A 23,087-nucleotide genomic window follows, 5' to 3' on the forward strand; every position below is an offset into this window, starting at 1 on the left:
AGTTTACTGTTCAAGTTCCTAATTCTTTTTATTTTCAGATTTCTCTCAGTTTGGGTTTTCTATTTTTTTTTAATCTATTTTTGTGTTCAGGTCTTGAACAATTTTCATTCATTTGCTCCCACTGTTCGTTTATATTTTTATGGATTTCTTTAAGGGATTTCTCCATGTCATCTTTAAGAAGAGGATAATGGGGGAGGAATTTTTAAGGGTGTGACTGGGAGGAGGATGGGTGGGGCTGTGATTGGGATGTAAAGAAAATAAATAATTAATTTTGTTTAAAAAGAAGAAGCTCTATCATACTTACAAGGGCTATATTAAGGTTGTAATCTGGTGCTTCAGCTATGTTGGAATACTCAGGGCCTGCTGTGTCAAGGCTGCTGAGCTCTAATGGAGACATCTTGTCCTGCCTGTTACTGATTGTGTTTTTATGCTGGTGCCTAGGCATCTGGGATTGAGAAGACCATAATTCTAAGTGCTGACATTTGGTTTGACTTTGATGAGTGTGTGTTTTGTTCATTAGTTACTATTGCCCTTTCCGTACCTTGGGAGATTTTGGAAGCTGAATGTTGCCTGGTGGTTATTCTAGGTGTGGTCACTGGGAGTTCTGGGTAAAATGTGTTTCTAGGTATTAGAAGATGACACTTGATTGGGGATGGACTGGGAGAGGACTGGGAAGTCCACCAGGGGGAATTCAAGCATGGTGTTCCGCCAGAATCTGCTTAGTCCTCTGGGAGTGGAGAAAGAGTGAGGTGAGGCCACACTAGATAGTCTGCTACAGAGCTGGGAATGCGACTGGGGATTGATATGGAAGAGAGGAATAAAAGTAAAGATCTGCTATTTGCTTTTCTGGCAAGCTTGTCTGCCAGGCTCATGGAGAATGCCTGATGGAGAAGTGACTGGGATAACAGCAGAATGGTGGTTACAGGAGATCATTAAGATCTGCTGCAGATGGAGTTGGTGTGGGCAGCATGTGTTCTGCTACAGAACTAGGGATGAGACTTGGAGTTGGATTTGGAGGAGAAGAGAAACATATGAAGATGTGTGGTTAGGCTACCTGACCAGAGTGGTCCCCTGGTTGCCAGAGAATGCCTGCTGAGTTGGGGATTGAGATAAAATAAGGAACAGGAGGAAGACAGGTTGGCAGAAAGATTCTAGTGATCCCATATGGATGGAGGCAGGGAGGCAGTCAAGGCTACGTGGTAGTCTGCTACCCAATTGGGGATGAGGCTGGGGGATTGAATTAGAAAGAGAGAAGGAAAAGGTGAAGATATGCAGTTACCCTAACTTTCCAAGACCTACAAGGACAGCGTGATGTTTTCCTAGGGAATGTCTGCTGGCGTTAGTGGGTAAGTTAATGGTATAAGTGGAAGAAGGAAACAGTGGGGTAAAGGTCTTCATGGTCTATTAGAGGAGGATGTAGGAGAAGAAGGGGGGACCAGGACAGGTGTTCAGCTATGGAGCTGAGACCAGGAGTTTGGATTTGGAGACAGTGAGGTATAGGTGAAGGTCTGATGTCAGCTTACCTGCTTCCCTGGCCGGAGTAGCCTGCTGGTTCCCAGGGAAGGACTGTTACAGTTGGAGGTTAGGGCAGTGTGATGAGTTAAGGGGAAGGGAGTTTGGAAGTGAAGATCCAGTCCACAGTGACACATTGGAAATGGGGACAAAGGAGCCACTGGTGGCCTATTATAGAAATGGGAATTAGAGTGAGGGATTGGACTTGAAAGAAGAGAGAGAGAAGCAAAGATCTGCCATCAGCCTAACTACATTTTTGGCTTTAGCAAAAGTGGCTTCCTGCTTCCCAAGGAATGTCTTTAAGGTAGCTTCTAAAAATCAAAAGTATATCTTCAACACATTCTTAGTACTTTAGTCTCTCAAAAATACATGGATTGAGAATGATTGTGATAGTCACATTCAGTTTTTGAGCTCATGGCTCATTCTACTTTGGGGAATGTGAACTGACAAGTAGTAATAGGTTAACTTCAATGCCTCAGCACATCACCGCTATACCAGAAAACCTGTTTTGATGTAACTTAGTCCGCCTCTATACAATCTGAGTTCCAAGTAGGCATCAAGATTATATTATGCCTGGTCCCGGTTGTACATGAAAAAATCCTGAGAGCCTGGGAGAGGCTTACAGGAGATGATTGGTATTTAAACCTCCAATCCTGATTGTGCAGGCAAAGAGAAAGACTGGATCTGCAGTACTTACTCACCAAACAACCCTGAAGAAGAGAGTGCTAACCGGTTTATTTTGTCTTTCCCTGAAGGGCACAAACTTGAAAATGTTCAGTCAAACAAAAAGATTTTTCTCCTGATATAATGCATAACTGTGCTCTCTGCCCTGTAGAAGTCCCACAGCATCCTCTTGATATGATCCGCAGCCAAGAGTCTGACAAATTGCAAAACCACACCCCCCTTGTTATCTTGTTGCTGAAACTTCCAACAGCCTACAAATAGTATGGATAAGATGCATGTGGTTTATTTACTCCATGTTTACAAACAAGGGAGGGCATCATGAGTTTTCCAGGCAAATGGGTGGAACTGGAAAATATCATCCTGAACGAGGTAGCCCAGACCCAAAAGACATATGAGCATAGTATGTACTCACTTATAAGCAGATATTAGCCATAAAGTACAGGATACCACCAGCACTACAATCCACAGACCAAAAGAAGCCATATAACAAAGAAAGACCAAGGGAGCATACAAATACTGTTCCCCCAGCATCTTGGTTTGAGACAGGCTAGTAATTCCTACAATATTTCCCAATACCTTGGATTGAGATAGCCAGTAATTCTTGTAGATTTTCTTTCTTTCTGCTGCCTCTTCTAGTTCTCCTTTTCAGCCATGTACATTATGTAAATTCTTCTCCCCTTCCCCACTTCCCTGCCTCTCATCCTAAGACATCACATTCATGAGCTCACAATGACAATTTACCTTCCTGGAACAAGTTAGCTAGAAGGCAATGTTAAAATTATATTCTGTAAGGTAAAGGGAACTTTTCCCTACTCTGACTGCTCCTGCCTCCCAAGTTACAGGAAGAGTGAGAGAGCTGTAATCTACAGAAGGAAAATCCTTAACAAACATACAGAGCACTGCAGTGGGGAAATGGAGTCAACAAAGAAGAGAGAAATGATGGGGTGAAATGCTGTAAACTGAACAAGGGACACAAATTTTTGTGAAACCAATCCCTCAATATCCAAGCCCACCAAAAATCAGATATACCTCACCAATTAAAATATGCTTCTTTACCCATGGAGATCATCTCTGCACAAGCCCCAGAAAAGCAATGGTGGCTTAAGCTATACACTGCAAAACACATCCTTTATTCCAAGAAATACACAGAAATGTCCAAAGCCAAAGCCATAGAAAAACATGAGGATACGAGCAGCACTTGAAGATTCTGATGCTGGCAGCCACAAAAAAAAAAATACTGAAAATATCCCACATCTAGTCATGTTAACAAAGACCTTCACAGCAATGGCCTAGTTACTTCAGTACCTATTATCCACACAAGGATCCAGCTTTCATCCAAATTTGAGAAGCATGGAAAAGACAAGGAAGACACCCTGAAAAAGTCGTAATCAGAACCAGATTTGGATATGACACAAATATTAGAATTATCCATGTATCCATCAAGGAATCCAAAATATCTGTGATTGATATGTTAAAAAGAGAGTGGAAAGGAAAATGGCTAACCTGAGTGGGCAGATCAGAGAAAGGATGGAAATGCCTAACAAGGAAGCCAAACTAAGTATTAGAATTAGTGTGTGTGTGTGTGTGTGTGTGTGTGTGTCTGTGTGTCTGTGTGTCTGTGTGTCTGTGTATCTGTGTGTGTGTGTGTGTCTGTGTGTGACTATGTGTGTGTCTTTGATGTGGCCTACCTTAAAGTCAACAGAGCCAGGAAAACAATCTTTACCTGAAGACATATCATTGCAAAATTTCAAAGCAGGAAGGAAATGAAGAAAAAGTAAACACAGTGCCTAAGACTCACAGGACAATATCAAAAGGAGCGGCATGCAGAACAACAAAGGATAATGAAAGAGAAGAAAGAATAGATAGAATGCTTAAAGTAATAAGAGCAATGGATATTCTCAAACTAATGACAGAGCGCTACATAACAGAAGTACCAAAGGCAAAGAAAGGAAGAAATGTGGAATTTAAAATGTGAAAAACTATGACCTTAGTGACCAAGCACAAGGCTCCATCTTAAGATCTTGAATTTTAAATGACCATGAGGATATATAGGGAAATGTTCAGGAGTTCTAAAAATAAGTTGGCTGATTGGGGGGGGGGGGCATTCTTCAGCCTATCTCATGGGATATCACTTTGGAACCACCATCTGCTTCTGTGACTAGTCCTGTGCCGGCAGGATGATGCTTGAGCTGCTGTTTCACATTAACAACATGAGATGCCAGAGGCTATAAAAAATATGAACTAAGCCTTTCTGTTAGACCCTATGCTTACATAAAAAAATGTTGGCCAGTCTGTGCCTCCTTTATTTTACAAAATGAAGAAGTCAGCTGTCATAGTCCTGTTTACACAGACACTGATTACAAAAGAGATATTGTCTTTATGGACTTTTGCATTCATGCACGGCAGGACTTTATTTTTTCATTGTGAGGGTTCACTTATTAAACAAAGGGGAAACAACAGATTTTTTTTCCTCTTGGAAGTTGCCTGGGTTTGCACAACCTTGGGAAAACAATAAACTTGAACGTGTGAGTGAGTGAGTGAGTGAGTGTGTGTGTGTGTGTGTGTGTACTTATACATGTGTACTTATACATTCACATGTATGTGGAGACTAACGTTCACTCCTCAAGAGTCACCCACCTTGTTCTGTGAGACAACATCTCTCACTAAGAAGAAGGGAGAAGATTGTTTGTTTTGACTGGGGACAGGACGGCTGTGGGATTAAATCTATACAAACAAAATTTATAGGAGTTCAGCCTTTGGTACCATTGGCATAGAACAATAAATGTCAGCACCAAGTGGGAATATACCTCTCTTTTTGTACAGGCTGTACTCACTAGTGAAATGTAGTCCTTCGCCTGGCTGGATAAGTGGGATGTCTCTCATATTGCCTCAGCACTGGTCCAGGAAAGAGTTGATGAGAGCATTCTGAAGTGTTCCAGTCAACAGCAAACATATCTAGTCGATACTTCTCAGTATTTACCTAGCAGGTGCAGGGTGAGGCTTGAGTCTAATCTTCAGGATCCCATCCCCAATTTCAAAAGGAAGCAATACTTTTTCTTTTAAGCGAGCATTTTTAAAGATCTTTTAAAATTAAAAGATCAATATTGTGATACAAAACATATTTAGAGTAATTTTGTAACTCTAGTGCCAAAAAGAAAGCTACTAGGGTTCTCGTTCTCTCTCTCTCTCTCTCTCTCTCTCTCTCTCTCTCTCTCTCTCTCTCTCTCTCTGTCTCTCTCTCTCTTTCTCTGCGTGTGTGTGTGTGTGTGCGTGTGTGCGTGTGTGCGTGCGGTGTGTGTGATAATTTTGCCTCTTGTTGAGAACAAGAACAGTGTGGTGCATGGGCAGGTAATTTTTTGTCATTGACTGACAGCATATGGAACACCTCAGAATGTTCTCATCAACTCGGTACCAGTGCCGAGGCAATATGACAGACATCACACTTACCCAACTGCGTGAAAGACTGCATCTCACTAGTGAACGTAGCCTGTACATTGAAGGTTCTGGAATAACATTGCAATATTTCATGGCAATAAAGCTGAGGAAGCTAAAACATTAAGGCAAAGAGCCAGTGGTCAATAACTGATTCTAATGCTTTGCTTCCACACTAGGCTGTAGTTTACAAACCACATTCACCTATTTCCTCCAGTCTTTCTTCATTAAAATTATCTTATTAGAACCTATAAAGTTAGAATTAAGTCCTGTAGTTCACTAGTGGATAAAATGAGGCTCTCCTCTTTTCTCTTTTCATTTGAGTCATTAGGAATGATTTTCTTGTGGTTGTTCAGTAAGTCCACTGAACTAAGAAATCAAATGGAAAAATTATCAGTAACTGCTTCAGTCTGGTCAAATTAAGCAACTTAGAACCAGCACGTGGATGGATCAAAATGTCACAGGGCATGTGCCAATCAAATGGCATCTACACCGGCACCACAAGTTCATCATTGACACCACATCCATCACAATAGCCCTTGCCACTGAGCACTTAAAACTTGTCCCATGTCCTTGTGAAACATGATGATGTCACTGCTAATAGCAAATGCAGGCAGGCAACCTCTGAGTGACAAATGAAAGAAGAATTAGAAGTTTGATCACATTTTGCAAACTTGGCCAAACCAATCTAAAATAACAAAGTCCTGAGAAATCAATAGATTTTAATATATCAACTAGGATTTATCCATTACTTCTTGGACAAGTGGCTGCTTACTTCCAAATGTTCCTCTCTTATAAGACACCAACTTATAAAAAAACAGCAAAACTTAACTAGGTCTCTACATCCTGATTAATACTTCCCAGTATGCAAGGAGCTTGGCAGATGTCTCTAAGTCAAGGAGCATACACACACCACTCCAGTTGGTCAGCAACAGCAGGTCTACATGACAGGTCCCAACATGTTGCAGCTGAAACTTGGCATAAATGTGAAGTTCCCGTCTGTTCAGACACCATGTCAAGCCCCACGTTGATGGCTACCATGCATCTCTGTTCTGCTTGATCTCCTCTGAGGAAGATTTCCCAATTTGCAGAGTGAATGTTGGTTTTATAACCACATGGATGCAGCAAGGCTGTGACTCAACTAGTGCATTTAAAATTGGGTCGGTGCATAGTAGAAATATTGGGAAAAGAAGCATACCCTCAAGCTTGAAATTTTGGCAAAGAGTCAAATGGCCATAAGACAGAATTTCATGTAAGAAGATAGGGGAGTAGAGGGGCATTAAGTATCTTCCTCAATTCCTCTCCGCTTACTTTTTTTTTAGACAAGGTCTCACTAACTTAATGCTCACTGTTTAACTAGACTTGCTAGCAAGCAAATCCCAGAGATCCTCCTTTAAGCCACCATGATGGGTGCTGGACAGCGGACCTTATAGCAAGTGAGCCGTCTCCCCGACCACAACCAAAAAGCTTCTTACACTGAAATAATCTTTGAAAATGTCCTCATAGCTATCTTCCTCAACTTCAAAAGGGAGCCAGGGCATTATTTCAAAATGCTAACTAGCATGTGCGCCTTTAGCAGATGGCTGGTCCACACACTTCAAAAGTGACTGGATCATTTGGTGACTGCTAGAATGTGCCGGTGCTGAGGACAGATAACTACAATGAGAGAAATTCTATTCCTTCTTCACAGTCCTGTGATTTAATTGCTCTTGGTCTTGAAACTGCTGCTTCAGTGTCACGTGGCTAAGTGGAGTAGTTTCAATAAGCAATATCTTCAATTGGCTGGGGGTTTGAGCACTCGATCTCCAGTTAGTGGCGCTGTTTGGCAAAGGTTATGGGACATTTAGTAGGTAACGCCTTGTTCAAGGAAGTATGTCACTGGCTGTGGTTTGGATAGCTTCCTCCCATTTCTAATTTGCTGCCTCTGCTTCCCTTGTGTGGAGGAAGATGTGAGATTTCTCAGCTTCCTGCTCCAGATGCCTGTTATATGCCTCCTCTGACCTTATGTTCAAATAGCCCATAGGCCAAAATTGGCTCATCTTTCTATATGTTATCTGGTTGTGGCAACAAATAATAACTAACACAGCTACCTTAGTTTCTGTAGCATATTGCTTTTACCCATCTTCAACTTTTAAGGAAAATTAAATACCGAATGCCATACAGCTTTAGTAGAGTACAGTGGTATTTTTTTTGAATGCCCTGAATATTTTTCAAAAATGGTAACTACTTGCTTCTACCAAGTGCATTGCTATCTCTAGTCTATTTACCCTCATAAAAGTATATTACTTTATACATTGCATTTGATAAATGCTATTATGTGCCTTTCCACAATTTCCAGTAAATCCACTTGTTGCCTTTCTGTTCAAAGGTAGCATGTGGAGAATGATGGTTTCTAGTCTCCTGGCCTTCATCTCTCCTGCCAAAGCACCTTATCATCCTCAGATACAGCACAGTATTCACAGAGAACCATTTGCATCCTCTGGTTGCCCGTATGATCTCCAACTCCTTTGGTTATGCGGAGGCAGAGGGGGAGCTCAGTATTTTAATTTCCATTTGCCTCAATGTCCTCAATTCTACTCTTCGTGACCCCTACCTTAACTTAGTCACATTGACAGACAAGTGTCTGGAACGGAAGAGGAAAACTAGATAAGGGGCCTCTTGATTTTCAAAGAAGAATATAAAGACAGCTTCTGTTCTAAAGGTGTTAAGATATAAAACAGATTCCTTCAGTTCAGAAACAAGAAGAAACAAAGTTATTTTTTCATCATTATGGTGGCTGATAGGTGTAAAGTATTGGTGGATGTTGATTATTCTAGACCATGTATCTTCCTCAAACAAACCTGCAAGTTGCATATCATCTCACTAGAGATGGTAAAACTCTGTCAAGATGTCCATTCTTCTGTGTCATGTGGCTTAGGCCCTGGAAACCTTTGGGCACAGTTCATGTCCTGTTTTCACCAACTGCAGTGTAGTTCAGCATTTCTCATATACTGTTACATTTTGAGCCCCACAAAGGCAGGAGCTGAACTTCCTACCCTCATTTCTTCCTAGATCTCTCCAAGGTTCCAGACCAGTGTAGGTGTGTAATCCAGGCCTCCCAGTTGCTTACAGTATAGTTCAAGTAATGGTCTGGGGTGTAACTCAGTGACACAGACAGCATTCCCCTGCTATATTCAAGGCTCTGGATCCAATTCCAAAAGCTGGTTTCATAGAAAATTCAGAATAGAGGAAAGACAAAATAAGAAAAAATTAGAAAGCAGAGACAATTTAGAGTACAATTGGGGGTTTTCACAATTTGTAAAACATTCTGTTGTGATGAGCAAACAGTGGGCCTGAAGAAGGCTCCATCCCTAAATAAACTTGAAATCTAAAACAGGACATATCGCCAAAGAACATGTTTGACTGCAGTGAACTTTTCTCACCAGTCTGTCCCCAGAGCTTGGTGCCTAGGAAAGATGTAATATACACTGTTTTTAAATGAATGAAAGAAAGCTGTTCGAGCTACAACCTCAACCTGTTGCTGCAAGCTTCCTTTTCCTAGAAGGCGTTATCTCCATATGTGATTAAGAACCCCAGGAGGACACTGTTGCCTTTTACACAGGAGCAGAAAGCTACATGAGCACCCTTCCTTTCCATACCTCCAGCCACACATCACACAGGCATTTTCAGAGCCCCACACTCACAGTCAAAATAGTAAAATACAATACACAGCATCCCCCCAAAGGAAGCAAGTAACAGCTCCACCACAGCCCCTCCTTCAACAAGAATAATTAATTTCCAAGCATCTTTAAGTGATAACCTACACTGATCATCATCAAGAGATTTGTTTCTCTCAGTTACTCAAATCTATCGCAGCCAATTTGCATTATGAAAAGTGCAGCTGCAAAAATAATGACTGGCTGGGGTTGGGGTGGCGTGTCTTTAACGATCCACACAAATGACTTACAGATTCTACCTTAAACCCAAGAAACCATAGGGTCCTGCACTTAGGGGGATCAATAATCCTGAGCTGAAAAATTTGGAAGCATACAATATCTAATGGATGGATTCTAAGCTTCTTTTTATGAAGATGGAGATATGCATGTACGTCCTGAACATGGGGAAGATCTATGTTCCAACTGTGTGTAGCCCGGGATCTCTGTCAGCTCCACACACAATGGTTCTGGGTGACTCAGGGTGGTGAATGGTGCTTCTTGTTCACTGAACCTGGCTTTTTCATCCTGACAGAATGCTTGCTGAGGTTTTAGCATATTTGGTTGATTGCATCTTTTCAGTCTTGGACAGACAAAACTTATTAATGACAGAGGCAAACACTTTCAGAATCTATCAATATTCTCACTTGTATTGAAAGGTTTTTCTAACGGCCTCTAAGGAAATGATTTTCTGATTTCAAGATCTGAGGCAGCCTCCTTTCTGAATTAGCAAAGGAGTCAAGGGGCCAAGAGTCAACCATGTGCCAGCTTAACCAAGCTGGGCGATATGCTAATTAGCAGACTTACTGTTTGCAGAGCCCCAGGCAGGCCTCGTTTGTGAAGATAAAACTAATAAGCATTAATGTACAGTTCTTTTTATTAGAACAGATAAGTCTTACATAATTGTAGTACATACATCTATCGGTGTACTCATTCCTATCTCAGCAGCAAATGTAGTGAGTATAAGGGTATCTGATGAGGTTACCAGTCACTCTTAAGGAGCAAATCTTATTCTTTAATAGCATTCCTATGAATGACTCCAGCTTAAGAAGAAAGGACACTCAAACACAGGGAAACCCAGATTTGCAAAATACAGCCAAAGAGTCTTTATGAGAAATAAACACATGTCAAGTGTGGAGAACAGATTTATGGAGTCTACGTTGTTGGTAACTGAGTTGAAATACATACATAGGAGAATCGGAGTAACTTTCATAGTCTGGATGTAAATTCTCCCCAAATTTCAACTGCAAAGTTCTCTGAGCTTCACGGTGAAACCCGGAGAGATATGGAATATTGGTAAATTGCCTGCTGTGTACAAACTCTTTCCAGGGGATACATACACAGCATTGAAATCCATCTCCACACCCGTGCCTATTTCATAGTTGAACCTACTTTATGACACTATAGTTAACAAATACTTGAATACTGATTCATGGCACACACCACTTTAGACAAGGAACATTCAGCAATGATTATAGTGAGTCTCTGCTCCCACAGATACAGGCTGAGCAACATCAAACATGCAAGCAAATAAACAATCATAAATAGTAGGTTAAAAAAAATCCACGAAGACCTAAAAGGAGTTAAACAAAATATAAAGTGAGCAGCTTTTGTCGTAGGTGGTAAAGTGTCACCTTTATCAGGCACGTTCCTTCCTACCTGGTCAGATGGAAAGAAAGAATGCAGGGAAGTCTGTAGAAGCCACTGAGTGGTCCAGATTACACTGAGAGCAGTGTCTCAGGCAATAGCTTTCTAGATGTACAGTTTGCAGCCACTCCGTTTCTAAATGGGAAAATGGAGACATTTAGAGCATCAACTGCTATGTTCAGGTTTCCTCAGAAAATGCCTGCAGAGATCACAGGAGAGCTGGGACCAGAAGAACCATTAAAAAATTCAGAGCACTGACTTGTGAAATAGAAAGGACAGAGTGAGCAGGGGGAGAGGGACATCAATGAGTTGGTGAGCCATTCAAATGTTGGTAGCTAGGACCATCCTGAGACTCTCCTACGATGGGAAATGTTTTCTTTAAGATTAAAGTTCTACCTCACACCATCTTCCAGAGCAGTGATTCTCAGCCTTCCCGATGCTATGACTCTTTATGGCAATTCTTTATGTTGTGGTGACCCCCAACCATCATTATTTTCATTGCTACTTCATAACCCTAATTTTGCTACTATAATGAATTGTCTATATCTGATGTACAGGATATCTGATGTGTGATCCCTGTGAAAGAGTTATTAGACAACCCCTCCCAAGGGGCCTGACCCACAGGTTGAGAACTACTGTTCTTGAGGGAAGGAAAACAACTTTTAAAATAAATACATACTTTAACAAATCTGCTTTGAATAATTTCTAAAATTATATTAATCCAGGTTCTTTAAGAGAATCAACATTAAATACATTAGTTTAGTCAAATGATGAGCTCAATAATATAATTATAACTATCTGGCAGTACTCAATTTATGAAATGATACACTATTACCTGATGGTTACAAGGGGGTGGGTATCTACCCCCTTGTAAATATGAGCACACATTTCCACACACGTGAAAGCCAAGTGAGGATTTCAGGTATCAGGCATTCTGCTCTGCCACCTTTGGCCTTATTCTTTTCAGTCAGGGTTTGTCACAGAACCTGAAACTAACTTGGTAGACACCAAAAATGAGGAAAGCTCCTATCTCCCTTTTACATAGCACTGATGTTACAGATGCAAACATGCTAATTCCCATATTTTTGTGTGGGTGGAAGATTCATAGTTAGTTGCACAAGAAGAGCTCTTACCAACTGTACCATCCTCAATTCCCACAATATGGTGGGAAATTGAAATCATCATTAATTAGTTCCCTATTGAGGGGGTTGGGAGCTCAAAGAAAAGCTGTAGGAAAGAAGAAGTAGTTAGAATAGAGTATACAATGACATATACATATAAACATGCTATAATTAAACATTATTTTGTATGCTAACTCAAAAAATTTAATAAAAAATAAAGTATAAAAATATTTCTTATTGAAATCTAACACTTGCACTGCTGTTCAGATACACTGTATGAGATTTGCTTTGCATTTCATACAAACTTTGTTAAAACACCATCACATCATAATTATAATAAATGATGATTCACAGTCATACATTTATTTCCTGTCACTTATCCCTTGTTTTTTCCAACTTTAAATTTATTACTGACATTAATTAAAGCTAAAGTAGTCAAAACCTTGGGAACATCGGCAAAATCAAAAAGTTGTGTTTGTATTTTTAGCGCAGTTTTCTCTTAAAAAAATTCAAAGTCTGAATGTTGCTGACTTTGTATAAGAAAACAAACAAAACAACTGTCATTTTTAAGCAAGATCATTTTTCAAACAAACATCCAAAATGATGGAATAGCATAAAGGCTCAGTGGGTAAAGGTGCTTTCCCATGCAAAACCGATGCCTGGAGTTTCTTCCTTGGAATCCACATAGAGGTAGGAGAGAAGAGTCTCCACAGGATGTTACCCCACACACATCATAAATACACCCCACCTCCCCACATACACCACACACACACACACACACACACACACACACACACACACACACACACACACACCACTACTAATATTTTAAGAAATTGTGTTTGTGATCTTTATATTTGTGCTATGTTTATAGATGAGACATGGGGAGAGGGAAAGAGAGATTGAAAGGACAGACCTATGCATGTACAATGAGAAACGAAAGTTAAAATGTATGTTCTATAATACTGATGCTTCCGTCTATATTAATGAATTGCAACAACAGCTACGGAGAGAATCGTGGTGAAGACCAGAGACCTCATACCCAGCATCCACATAAAAACCATGAGTAATGCGGTCCATCTGTACCCCCAGTGTGCCAGAAGCAGGGGAGAAGGAGTAGTTGAAGCAAACTCACTTAGTTAGACTACCACAATTGGTAAACTGAATTGAAATGAGAGACTCTGCCTCAATGTATATGACGAAGAGCTTTAATATTACTGACAAATATAAAGTTGGAAAATAAGAGCAGAAGGAGAAAAATGTGTCCATGCTGCCTGCTTGCTTTCAAGCTAGCCACCTCTATTCTTACGCATCTCAAAGTCTACTGCCCAGGGAATGGTGCTACCCACAGTGGGCTGGGTTTATTAACAATGCTCCACAGGCATGCACAATGGCCAATCTGGTTTAGGTAAGCTCTAATTGAAACTCCCTTTTCAGGGGAAGATAAGCTGTGGTAAGATGACACTTAAGAGTAATGAGTACAATGGATTTCTTTAAAAGTTCTACAAACATGCATATTTATTTGAATTTAGGTTCGAACCACTCTGAAGTCTGTATCATTAAAGATGATGAGGAAGACCAACAGAGTCAACTAATGTGGAACCTTATGGGCTTTCAAGGTCTGAACCACGAACCAAAGAGCATACATGGGCTGGACCTAGGTCTCTTCACTCATATATGGCAGATGTGCAGCTTGACCTTCATGTGGGTCCTGAACACCTGGAATAGAGCCTATCCCAAAATATCTTTCCTGTGCATGGGATATGTTCTACCACTTGGGCTGCCTTGTGTGGCCTCAGTGGGAAAGAAAGCGCCTAGCCTCACAGAGACTTGAAGTATGGGGGACAGGGGGAGACACCCAGGGGAACCCCAACCTACTCAGAAGAAAAAAAATGGGTGACAGGGGAAGGATTGTGCGAGTGGGAAGTGAGTGGGATATAAAGTGAATAAGTAAAAAAAAAAACAATAAATTAAAAAAATCATTCTGGAAAAATTGTACAAAACTATTGTCATGCTGAAAGCTAGCACTAATTAAATAAAGTCTCTTTGGTTGATTAAAAAAGATGATTATGTTTACTTATTTCTAAGCTTATAAATAAACCTGTTACTTTTCGATTTATTATTCATGCTCAGTTCTCACTGGAGATGCTGTTGTCTTTTCTGCTACCTTTTGACAGGTCTTCTACATTTCACCTGCATCCTCACCTTTCTTGGCATTATCAGGGACCCTTTACCTGGTCTCCTTTTCCCCATAGCACTCTAAATTTGTGGAGATGAGAAATGATATCTTAAATATATCTCTTTCCATCTCCAAATATTTAGCTCCTAGGAAGCCTCCAAATGTGTATTAAATGCAAGGAAACTTTGCTATCTCCATCTAATTCTTTACTTTGAACCACTAATGACATTTCTTTGGGTTTTTTTTACATACCCTGAAATTTAGTCCATCCCTAATGTTGATAAATTTAATTTAAATAATATGTCTCTTAGCTACTTTCATGTTCCCAGAGCATTTTCCAACTACAGACATAATTCTCTTTAGAGTTGAGCTATTTAGATAAGTTCTAAGTTACAATGAGACAACCAGCTCCTTTTCATAAAATGTTCTTGGAAAATATATAGTAACATTCAACATCAACTTTTCCTACCACTCCAGTCCCAGAGGGATGGTTGGTTCTATATGCATCCACCAAGAACCAGTCTTAACATTCCAGGAAATATAGACAGTCTCCAAACTCCAAGTTTCAACTTTATTATGGCATAAAAGTGATGTGTGTTCAGTAGAAACTATACTTTTAATTTAGAATGTTGATCTTTGTTTCCCCAGGATACTGATAGGACGTAGAACAGTCTCACGGGGCTGGACAGTACACAAGGCAACATCCCAATTAGCCATATGATAATTAAGGTAAATAAATGATTCTCTAGAAGAACACTGTGTTCCTCAGCTCTGATATTCAATAGACTATGTACAGTAAATACACTTTCAATTTATAGAATTTTGATTTACCATGAGCTGGAAGAGGGCAAGCAAAAATCTCAAATGGTGTCTGTAAAAGATATTCGTCATTTAGTCATTGTCAAATCATGGTTCATCTGCGCCTATTGTGAACCTAACTGAGCCATGGGCAACCAGATACCTAGTTAAACATCTCTAGGAATGTCTCTACAGAGTATTTTACAAACAGGTTTGCATTTGAATTAGAGGACTAAGCAAGCCTTTTGACCTTCCCAATCAGGGTGTTCCTTTTTCCTCCCTCAAACTCTTGACTGAAACAAAAGCACTGTAAGAAGGCCATTTGCTGACCTTCTGGTTGAACTGGAATATTGGTTTTCTGCCCTCAGTCTGGAATTCACACAATTGGCTCCAATGATTGTCCAGCTTCCCACCTCTGGGGATCTTGGAATTTCTTGGCCACCATAAGTACATGGTCCAATTCTTTATAGTCAGTGTCGCTGTCATTCTGTCTCCACAGAACCCTGACTAACACATTACTACCTTAAGTATTATCAAGCTCTGAAGACGTCCTTGTTGTTTCCTTGCCTTTTTGCTCTGTGCTCAGCATCAGACTATGTGCTATGAGTAACATATAAATATACTGTTAACTAATAAACAGGGAAACAAAAGCCACTGCTGCAATCCCTTACTGAGACGATAATGTATCAGTATAAGTAATATTGATCGTCAAACCCATCAGAGCTGGGAAGAGAGCTTGCCTCTCCTCTCAGCAGAGAACAGCTGAGCTAATTCTTCTTAGGGGCGTCCTTGGTGCTTTCCATCTTCCTAAATGGTCAGGAAAGATGCAAAGGAGCAAAAACCAGAGTTCCATTTGTCAAACCAAAGTAGAATGAAAATTAAAGCACAGGAACTCTGTGGAGCTTTTCGTTCTTAATACAAAATTGCTGATGCCAAGAAGTGCTTGCGGACAGGAGCCTGGCATAGCTGTACTCCAAGAGGCTCTACCAGCATCTGACAAATACAGATGCAGATACTCACAGGCAACCATTAGACTTAGCTGGGGTGGGGTGGGGGAGCAATGGAACAATTAAGGGAAGGATTGCAGAGCTAAAAATGATTGCAACCCCATAGGAAGAAAATTATATCAACTAACGAGATCCACCAGAGCTCTCAGGGTCTAAATCATCAACCAGAGAATACATGGATGAGTCCATGGCTCTAGCTACATATGTAGCAGAGGATTGCTTTATCTGGTATCAACGGGAGGAGATGCCCTTGGTCCTGTGGAGGCTTGATGCCACAGCATAGGGGGAGGATACTAGTGGTGTGAGGCAGGAGTGAGTTGGTGGATTGGGGAGCACCCTCTTAGAGGCAAAAAGGAGGCTGATGGGTTGGGGGTGTTGAGGAGGGGAGACTGACAAGGGTGGACAACATTTGAAATGTAAATAAAAATAAAATAACCAATACAAATTTTTACTTAAAATATACACTTTATTCATTCATATTTGTGTGTGTGTGTGTGTGTGTGTGTGAGAGAGAGAGAGAGAGAGAGAGAGAGAGAGAGAGAGAGAACATGTGTGTGCACCAAAATTCATGTGTGAAAATCAAAAGAAAACATGCAAGATACTGTGGTCCTTTCCTCCCACCGTGTGGGTATCAGGAATAAAACGCAGGTGGTCAGGCTTGGCAGCGAATGTCTTATGTACTGAGCCATTGTAGCCATATTTGCTACTTTGTGGTTCTTTTTTCCCACACTTCATCCCACCAGTTTTTATTCTAACACCAGATAGAGAAACAAGAATAGAGGAGAAAGAGGAATTAGGAAAATCCATAAATCTAATTTATTTCCTTTTGTTTCTTCTTTGACCACAGCTTCTAACAAAATGCAACCCACTTCCCTAAACAACCAACAACCACCCACCACATCTATCCAGGCTCTATCCTTTATATACCCTTTGAGAATTTCTCAGAATTCTGAATATCACACAATCACAGAACTCTCTGTGGCTGGCCAATCCATGCCTCTCCTTGAACATGAGTCAAATCATAGCCAGTTTCTTTGGTCATTCCAAAACAACTCCACATCCCCACACATAAGAATAAAACAAAGACACTTTCTTATAAGATTTCTGGTTTTTTTTTAAGAAACTAAAATTCAGAAATTGTCACTAGAAGCCATTTTACCTCTTTTTCCTTTTCCTTGAATGAGAATGATGGTGTGAGGAGAAAGCCAAGGACAGCTAGTTCATGATGCCAGGGGTCCATCTGGAAAGCATTTCAGAGATTTAAGCCTTGATCATATATATATATATATATATATATATATATATATATATATATATATATATATATATATATATATGCATATTGCTTTCTAAAGACAGCCTTGTCAAGGCAATGTTAATACTTCTTTCTCCATAAACTTTAGAAGCCAGGTAATTCAGCCACAGTCATTCTGCAGTAGTCTTTGGAATTCAAGGGCAGATGCATATATCCAATTAAAAGTATTTCTTCCATTTGCCCAGGCTGGCCCACTGAGTAGGCACTGGTACAGATGAAATTTATTCTGACTTTGGAAAAATAAAAATGCTTTTTCCATAAAATTAATTCAAAACCTGTTTCCCAAATAAGCTTCAGGGAGAGCCTGACATGACTTTGTCTGGTCTCAGGGGGTTTCTACTCCCCTTGGAAAAGCAACGTTGTTGAACTGTGTAAACAATATGACACTGGAATTCCAAATTTAAAAGGAAACCTTGAAACATCCTGATACATGTGTTAAACATCCTGCTTCTTGGAAAAATAAACCTGGAGCCTAAATATAACCTGGAATTTGCATAGCATATGAATATAGATTACATCCCAACAATTCTCACTGTTCTTGTCTTTAGAGCAGTAACTTCTTTCTGTGGCTCTATAAACAGATGCCCTCTTGCCAGCCATTTAGAGCAACCCTTGTCAGTGTTACATAAGTGAAACCAGTTGCCTTTGTGGGTTCTGTTTTTATTTATTTTGTTATGGCACCACCATTAACATTGTGTCTATATATAGTTCTGAGTAAATTGAAATACTTATTTTAAAAATATTGTCATTTAAAATGTGTTAAAATCCCATTCTCATAATGAAAGTCAACATAAAAATCCAGAGAATTGAAAAGGATCCGGTGCTTTGTACAAAGAACTTAACTGGTAAGCTAGTCTGTTGCACAAGATTAACCTATCCATCTAATCCAAAAAAGAAACACTAGAAGAAGGCTTTCTGCCTAGATGTGCACAGGTTGAAATACATCCATACCAAAGTAATTCTTTGCTAATTGGAAAGACTGAAACACATAATTAGAGTTAGGAGTGAATATAGGCACTAAGTCATATGAAGAAAACCTATGTGGAATACAGGATGGAATCCCATACAGAGAAAATCCCACTCCTGTGATGTCAGGGAGTGGCCCCAAAGGCAGCATGACCACATTCCATATAAATGTACAAAAGCACTGATGATCTCAGAGTGTTGACAAACACAAATTGAAATTGTACATGAAAAACAAAATTTGAGCTTCAAAAGTATTCTAGAGATGACCACTGTACAGGGAGCCCGCAGAACACTAACTTTTAACAATATGATCATTTTTCCACCAGCATAATAGTGCATGTCTTGTATGGGTCCTGCTTCACTGACGCTTAGTCAAGGTCCTCATGGTTAGAGTCACATTAGTGGCATCATGGTTAGAGTCACAGTCGTAGGAATGAAGGTGGTATATCTAAAACATGAAGGGAAGGGTTTTTTCTTGTTATGCAGGAGAAATTGTTTCCAAAGGATGTGACTCTTTCACTCAAGATAAAAGCTAAAAAGCCATAAAGTAGCTTTGCTGTCCTCTAGCACCTTAGCCCAAAACAAAGGTACATTGGAAGGAAAATTGGGGATGTTATCTCAAATTCAAGGGCAGGATCTGAGGCTCCCTGAAGTTCATTGTGCAGCTACTCTCTGGCTGAATTAATGATCTCTACATTCCGTAAGATGCCAATCCCACACACCTATACACTAAAAGCAAAATACAATGGAAACCAATTGGTGAAGACATCCAACACTGACTACTGGGCTCCATAAGCACATGTACACACGTGCACATACATCTGTTGCATACATACACACGAACATGTACATACACCACAAAAAGAGGAATAAACCAGGTTAATAAATAATAAGAGGACTTACGTGCATATGTTCTCAATAATGTTATTAGTCATAATTGAGAAATGAAAATAACACAAGTATCCACAACTGATGAATCAACAGACAAGATATGTTTTGCCTATACAATAAAAGTTACTCAGAGATTATAAGTCGTAAAGAGCTGAGCCAGGTATAAATGGATCACCTTTAAACATGCAACATCAAGGAAGCTGTCACAGGAGATCTTACCCTCTACCTTGGCACTGATGTGAGATGTTCAGACTAGTCAAAAGTAAACAGATAGAAAATTAATTTCCCAGTACCCAAACCCCGCCCAGAGAGAGCTGGCCTCCCAGGGTCCCGGGAGCAGACTGGATCAGGATGCTTCCAGTCTCCATCTGTGCCCACAGCTAAGGCTGCCCCACAGCCCTCCTTACCCAAATCTCAACCAGAGAGGGCTGGTCACCCAGGAGTGCTCTGAATCCTAAGATCACAGGCTCACAGATCTACTGGAGAAACAAGCTCCAGTCAGAGAGAGCAAGACCAACCAACACCAGAGATAACCAAATGGTGAGAGGCAAGCACAAGAACGTGAGCAACAGAAACCAAGGCTACTTGGCATCATCAGAACCCAGTTCTCCCACCACAGCAAGCCCTGGATACCCCAACACACCATAAAAGTAAGATTTGGATTTAAAAATCATAATTCACTATGATGATAGAGGACTTTAAGATGGGCATTAATAACTCCCTTAAAGAAATGCAGGACAGCACAGGGAAACAAGTAGAAGCCCTTAAAGAGGAAACACAAAAATACCTTAAAGAATTATAGGAAAACACAACCAAACAGGTAAAGGAATTGAACAAAACATCCAGGATCTAAAAGTAAAAATAAAAACAATAAAGAAATCACAAAGGGAGAAAAAAACTCTGGAGATAGAAAACCCAGGGAAAAGATCAGGTGTCATAGATGCAAGCATCACTAACAGACTACAAGAGATAGAAGAGAGAATATCTTTAGGGGTTATGGGACTGTTTGGATGGTTTATCTGATCCTGATCTAACTTTGGTACATGGTATCAGTCTAGAAAACTGTGAATTTCCTCAGAATTTTCCATTTTTGTTGCATATAGGCGGGATCTGATGTTTTTTTGAATTCCCTCAGTTTCTGTTGTAACATCCCCATTTTCATTTCTGATTTTGTTAGTTTGGATACTACTCTGTGCCCTTTGGATAGTCTGGGTAAGGGTTTATCTATCTTCGTGATTTTCATAAGGAAGCAGCTCCTGGTTTTGTTGATTCTTTGGATAGTTCTGTTTCTACTTGGTTGATTTCAGCCCTGAGTTTGACTGTTTCCTTCTCTCTACTCCTCTTGGGGGTATTTGCTTCTTTTTGTTCTAGAGCTTTTAGGTGGACTGTCAAGCTATATGTTCTCTCCAGTTTCTTTTTGGAAGCACTCAGAGTTATGAGTTTTCCTCTTAGCACAGCTTTCATTGTGTCCCATAAATTTGGGTATGATGTGCCTTCATTTCCATTAAATTCTAAAAAGTCTTTTAATTTCTTTTTTATTTCATCCTTGACCAAGTTATCATTGAGTAGAGTGTTGTTCGGCTCCCATGGGTATGTGGACTTTCTTTCGTTTTGTTGTTACTGAAGACTAGCCTTAGTCTGTGGTGATCTGATAGGATTTGTGGATTACTTCAGTCTTCCTGTATCTGTTGAGCCTGTTTTGAGACTGATTATATGCTCAATTTTGGAGAAGGTACCATGCGATGCTGAGAGGAAGGGTAATTCTTTTGTTTTAGAATGAAATGTTCTATAGATATCTGTTAAATCCATTTGGTTCATAACTTCTGTTAGTTTCACTGTGTCTCTGTTTAGTTTCTGTTTCCATAAATGATAATTGCTGTTTCCTGTTATCTTTGTTGTTAGTGAGAAATCTTGATGCAAAAGCAACATGGACTCTCCTGAAGAATGATATCCAAGACTGAACTCCTGCCTTCACACACATACAAGCACCCAAAAATGTGAACACACACACACACACACACACACACACACAGACAGACACACACACAGACACACACACACACTAAGCACACACAACTACATAGAAAATAAATTTTATTTATTTATTTATTTATTTATTTACTTATTAAAATTTACCACAAGATTGTGCATATGGAGGGAAAGGGAAGAGAATTTTCAGAGTCTGGTGGTTGGTGGGTAAGATTCCAATCCTCACATGAGCATCTTTGAATACAATCCTTGTGGATGATGGGGGACTAATCTACTCCTATTTACATTTCATATTAGGTATACTAGCACACTCAGGTACCTGTATGCCTCATACCCCAATATAGCCCTCCCAACAGATTTGGAAAACTGATTTTTTAAAAAGGCTAAAAATGGCTCGATTTTCCTAAACATTTTGATGACTGCAAGATAATTTACATAATATGATATTAACGACAGCAGAGCTTCTTCAGGAAATCTTAAATCCTCCTAATAGAGGAATCTTGGCAGGTTCTTCCTTGCAAATGCCTGCCAAACAGGAGTCGAGAGTTATTTAAAATTCCCTCACCAGGCTGAAGTTGTGGCCAACGGCTTCAGCATTTTAACACTCTCTTCTGCTAACTAGACTCAACACTTCCCCCCCCCCCACCAAAAAAATCACGCTTTTTTTCTGTTTTCTTTTTTTGTTTCCTGAGAATTGACATTCTCTGGAGTTTTGTTTTTAACATGACTCCAACTTTTCTGAAGAAAGACTGACATGGTATGGGTACTACAGATGCGAATGCAGACCTGGGTTTGGTCAATGTCCAAAACCTCTGAGCTGTCTGACCTTCAGCATAGTACCTTTTTCTTCATCTACAAAACAGTAAAAACTTAACCTAATGGTACAGGGCTGTTGAATCACCTGTACTACATAAATAGCTAAGAACCCAACAAGCAGAACCTTTAGAACACAGCTGCTTTTCTCATTTCGGCCATCGCAAAGGGAGACCTTACTTCATAATAAAATGGAGCACACTTGTGATTTTTGTTTTTGAACTTGTGATCCTCCTGCCTCAGCTACGAAGCGTGACCCTTGGTAGGCTCTGTACCCCTGTCTTGCATTGTTTGTACAATCTTGTTACAGCATGTGAGACAGATTTCAAACCCACCTTTGCTGATAAGAGAAATGGAATCTGGTAGGACTCTTGATACTTATAGTAAGTTTACCAAAATAATTGTGTGCCCTTTTATTTTTATCATATATTGATAAATTAATGTATATCATAAGAGTACAAATTTATGCTACAATTTTATACAATATAGAATGACTAAATAAACTGTTATATATAATTACCTTAACTATTTAACTTTTTAAAATAATATTTTATTTAATCTTTGAAAGGTATTGCATTTATTTTTTTTTCTAAAATATTTTTTTTTATTAACTTGAGTATTTCTTATATACATTTCGAGTGTTATTCCCTTTCCCGGTTTCCGGGCAAACATCCCCCTCCCCCCTCCCCTTCCTTATGGGTGTTCCCTTCCCAACCCTCCCCCCATTGCCGCCCTCCCCCCATAGACTAGTTCACTGGGGGTTCAGTCTTAGCAGGACCCAGGGCTTCCCCTTCCACTGGTGCTCTTACTAGGATATTCATTGCTACCTATGGGGTCAGAGTCCAGGGTCAGTCCATGTATAGTCTTTAGGTAGTGGCTTAGTCCCTGGAAGCTCTGGTTGCTTGGCATTGTTGTACTTTTGGGGTCTCGTGCCCCTTCAAGCTCTTCCAGTTCTTTCTCTGATTCCTTCAATAGGGGACCTATTCTCAGTTCAGTGGTTTGCTGCTGGCATTCGCCTCTATATTTGCTGTATTCTGGCTG

The 23,087-nt window shown here is 40.0% G+C and overlaps 1 long non-coding RNA gene across 1 annotated transcript in view; it reads right to left on the reverse strand.

Annotated features, from left to right (window-relative positions):
- The window catches only part of LOC120093234 (uncharacterized), a 51,791-nt gene that overhangs the window by 17,857 nt on the left and 10,847 nt on the right, over positions 1-23,087 (reverse strand). The window contains exons 3-4 of the long non-coding RNA XR_015623442.1: positions 17,232-17,312; positions 10,980-11,102 (exon numbers count right to left, since the gene is read on the reverse strand). This is a non-coding gene — a long non-coding RNA (uncharacterized LOC120093234). The remainder of the gene's footprint in view (positions 1-10,979; positions 11,103-17,231; positions 17,313-23,087) is intronic.

This window comes from Rattus norvegicus, chromosome 6 (genome assembly GCF_021556685.1).
Source record: "Rattus norvegicus strain SHRSP/BbbUtx chromosome 6, alternate assembly SHRSP_T2T, whole genome shotgun sequence".
NCBI classification, from domain to species: Eukaryota; Metazoa; Chordata; class Mammalia; order Rodentia; family Muridae; genus Rattus; species Rattus norvegicus.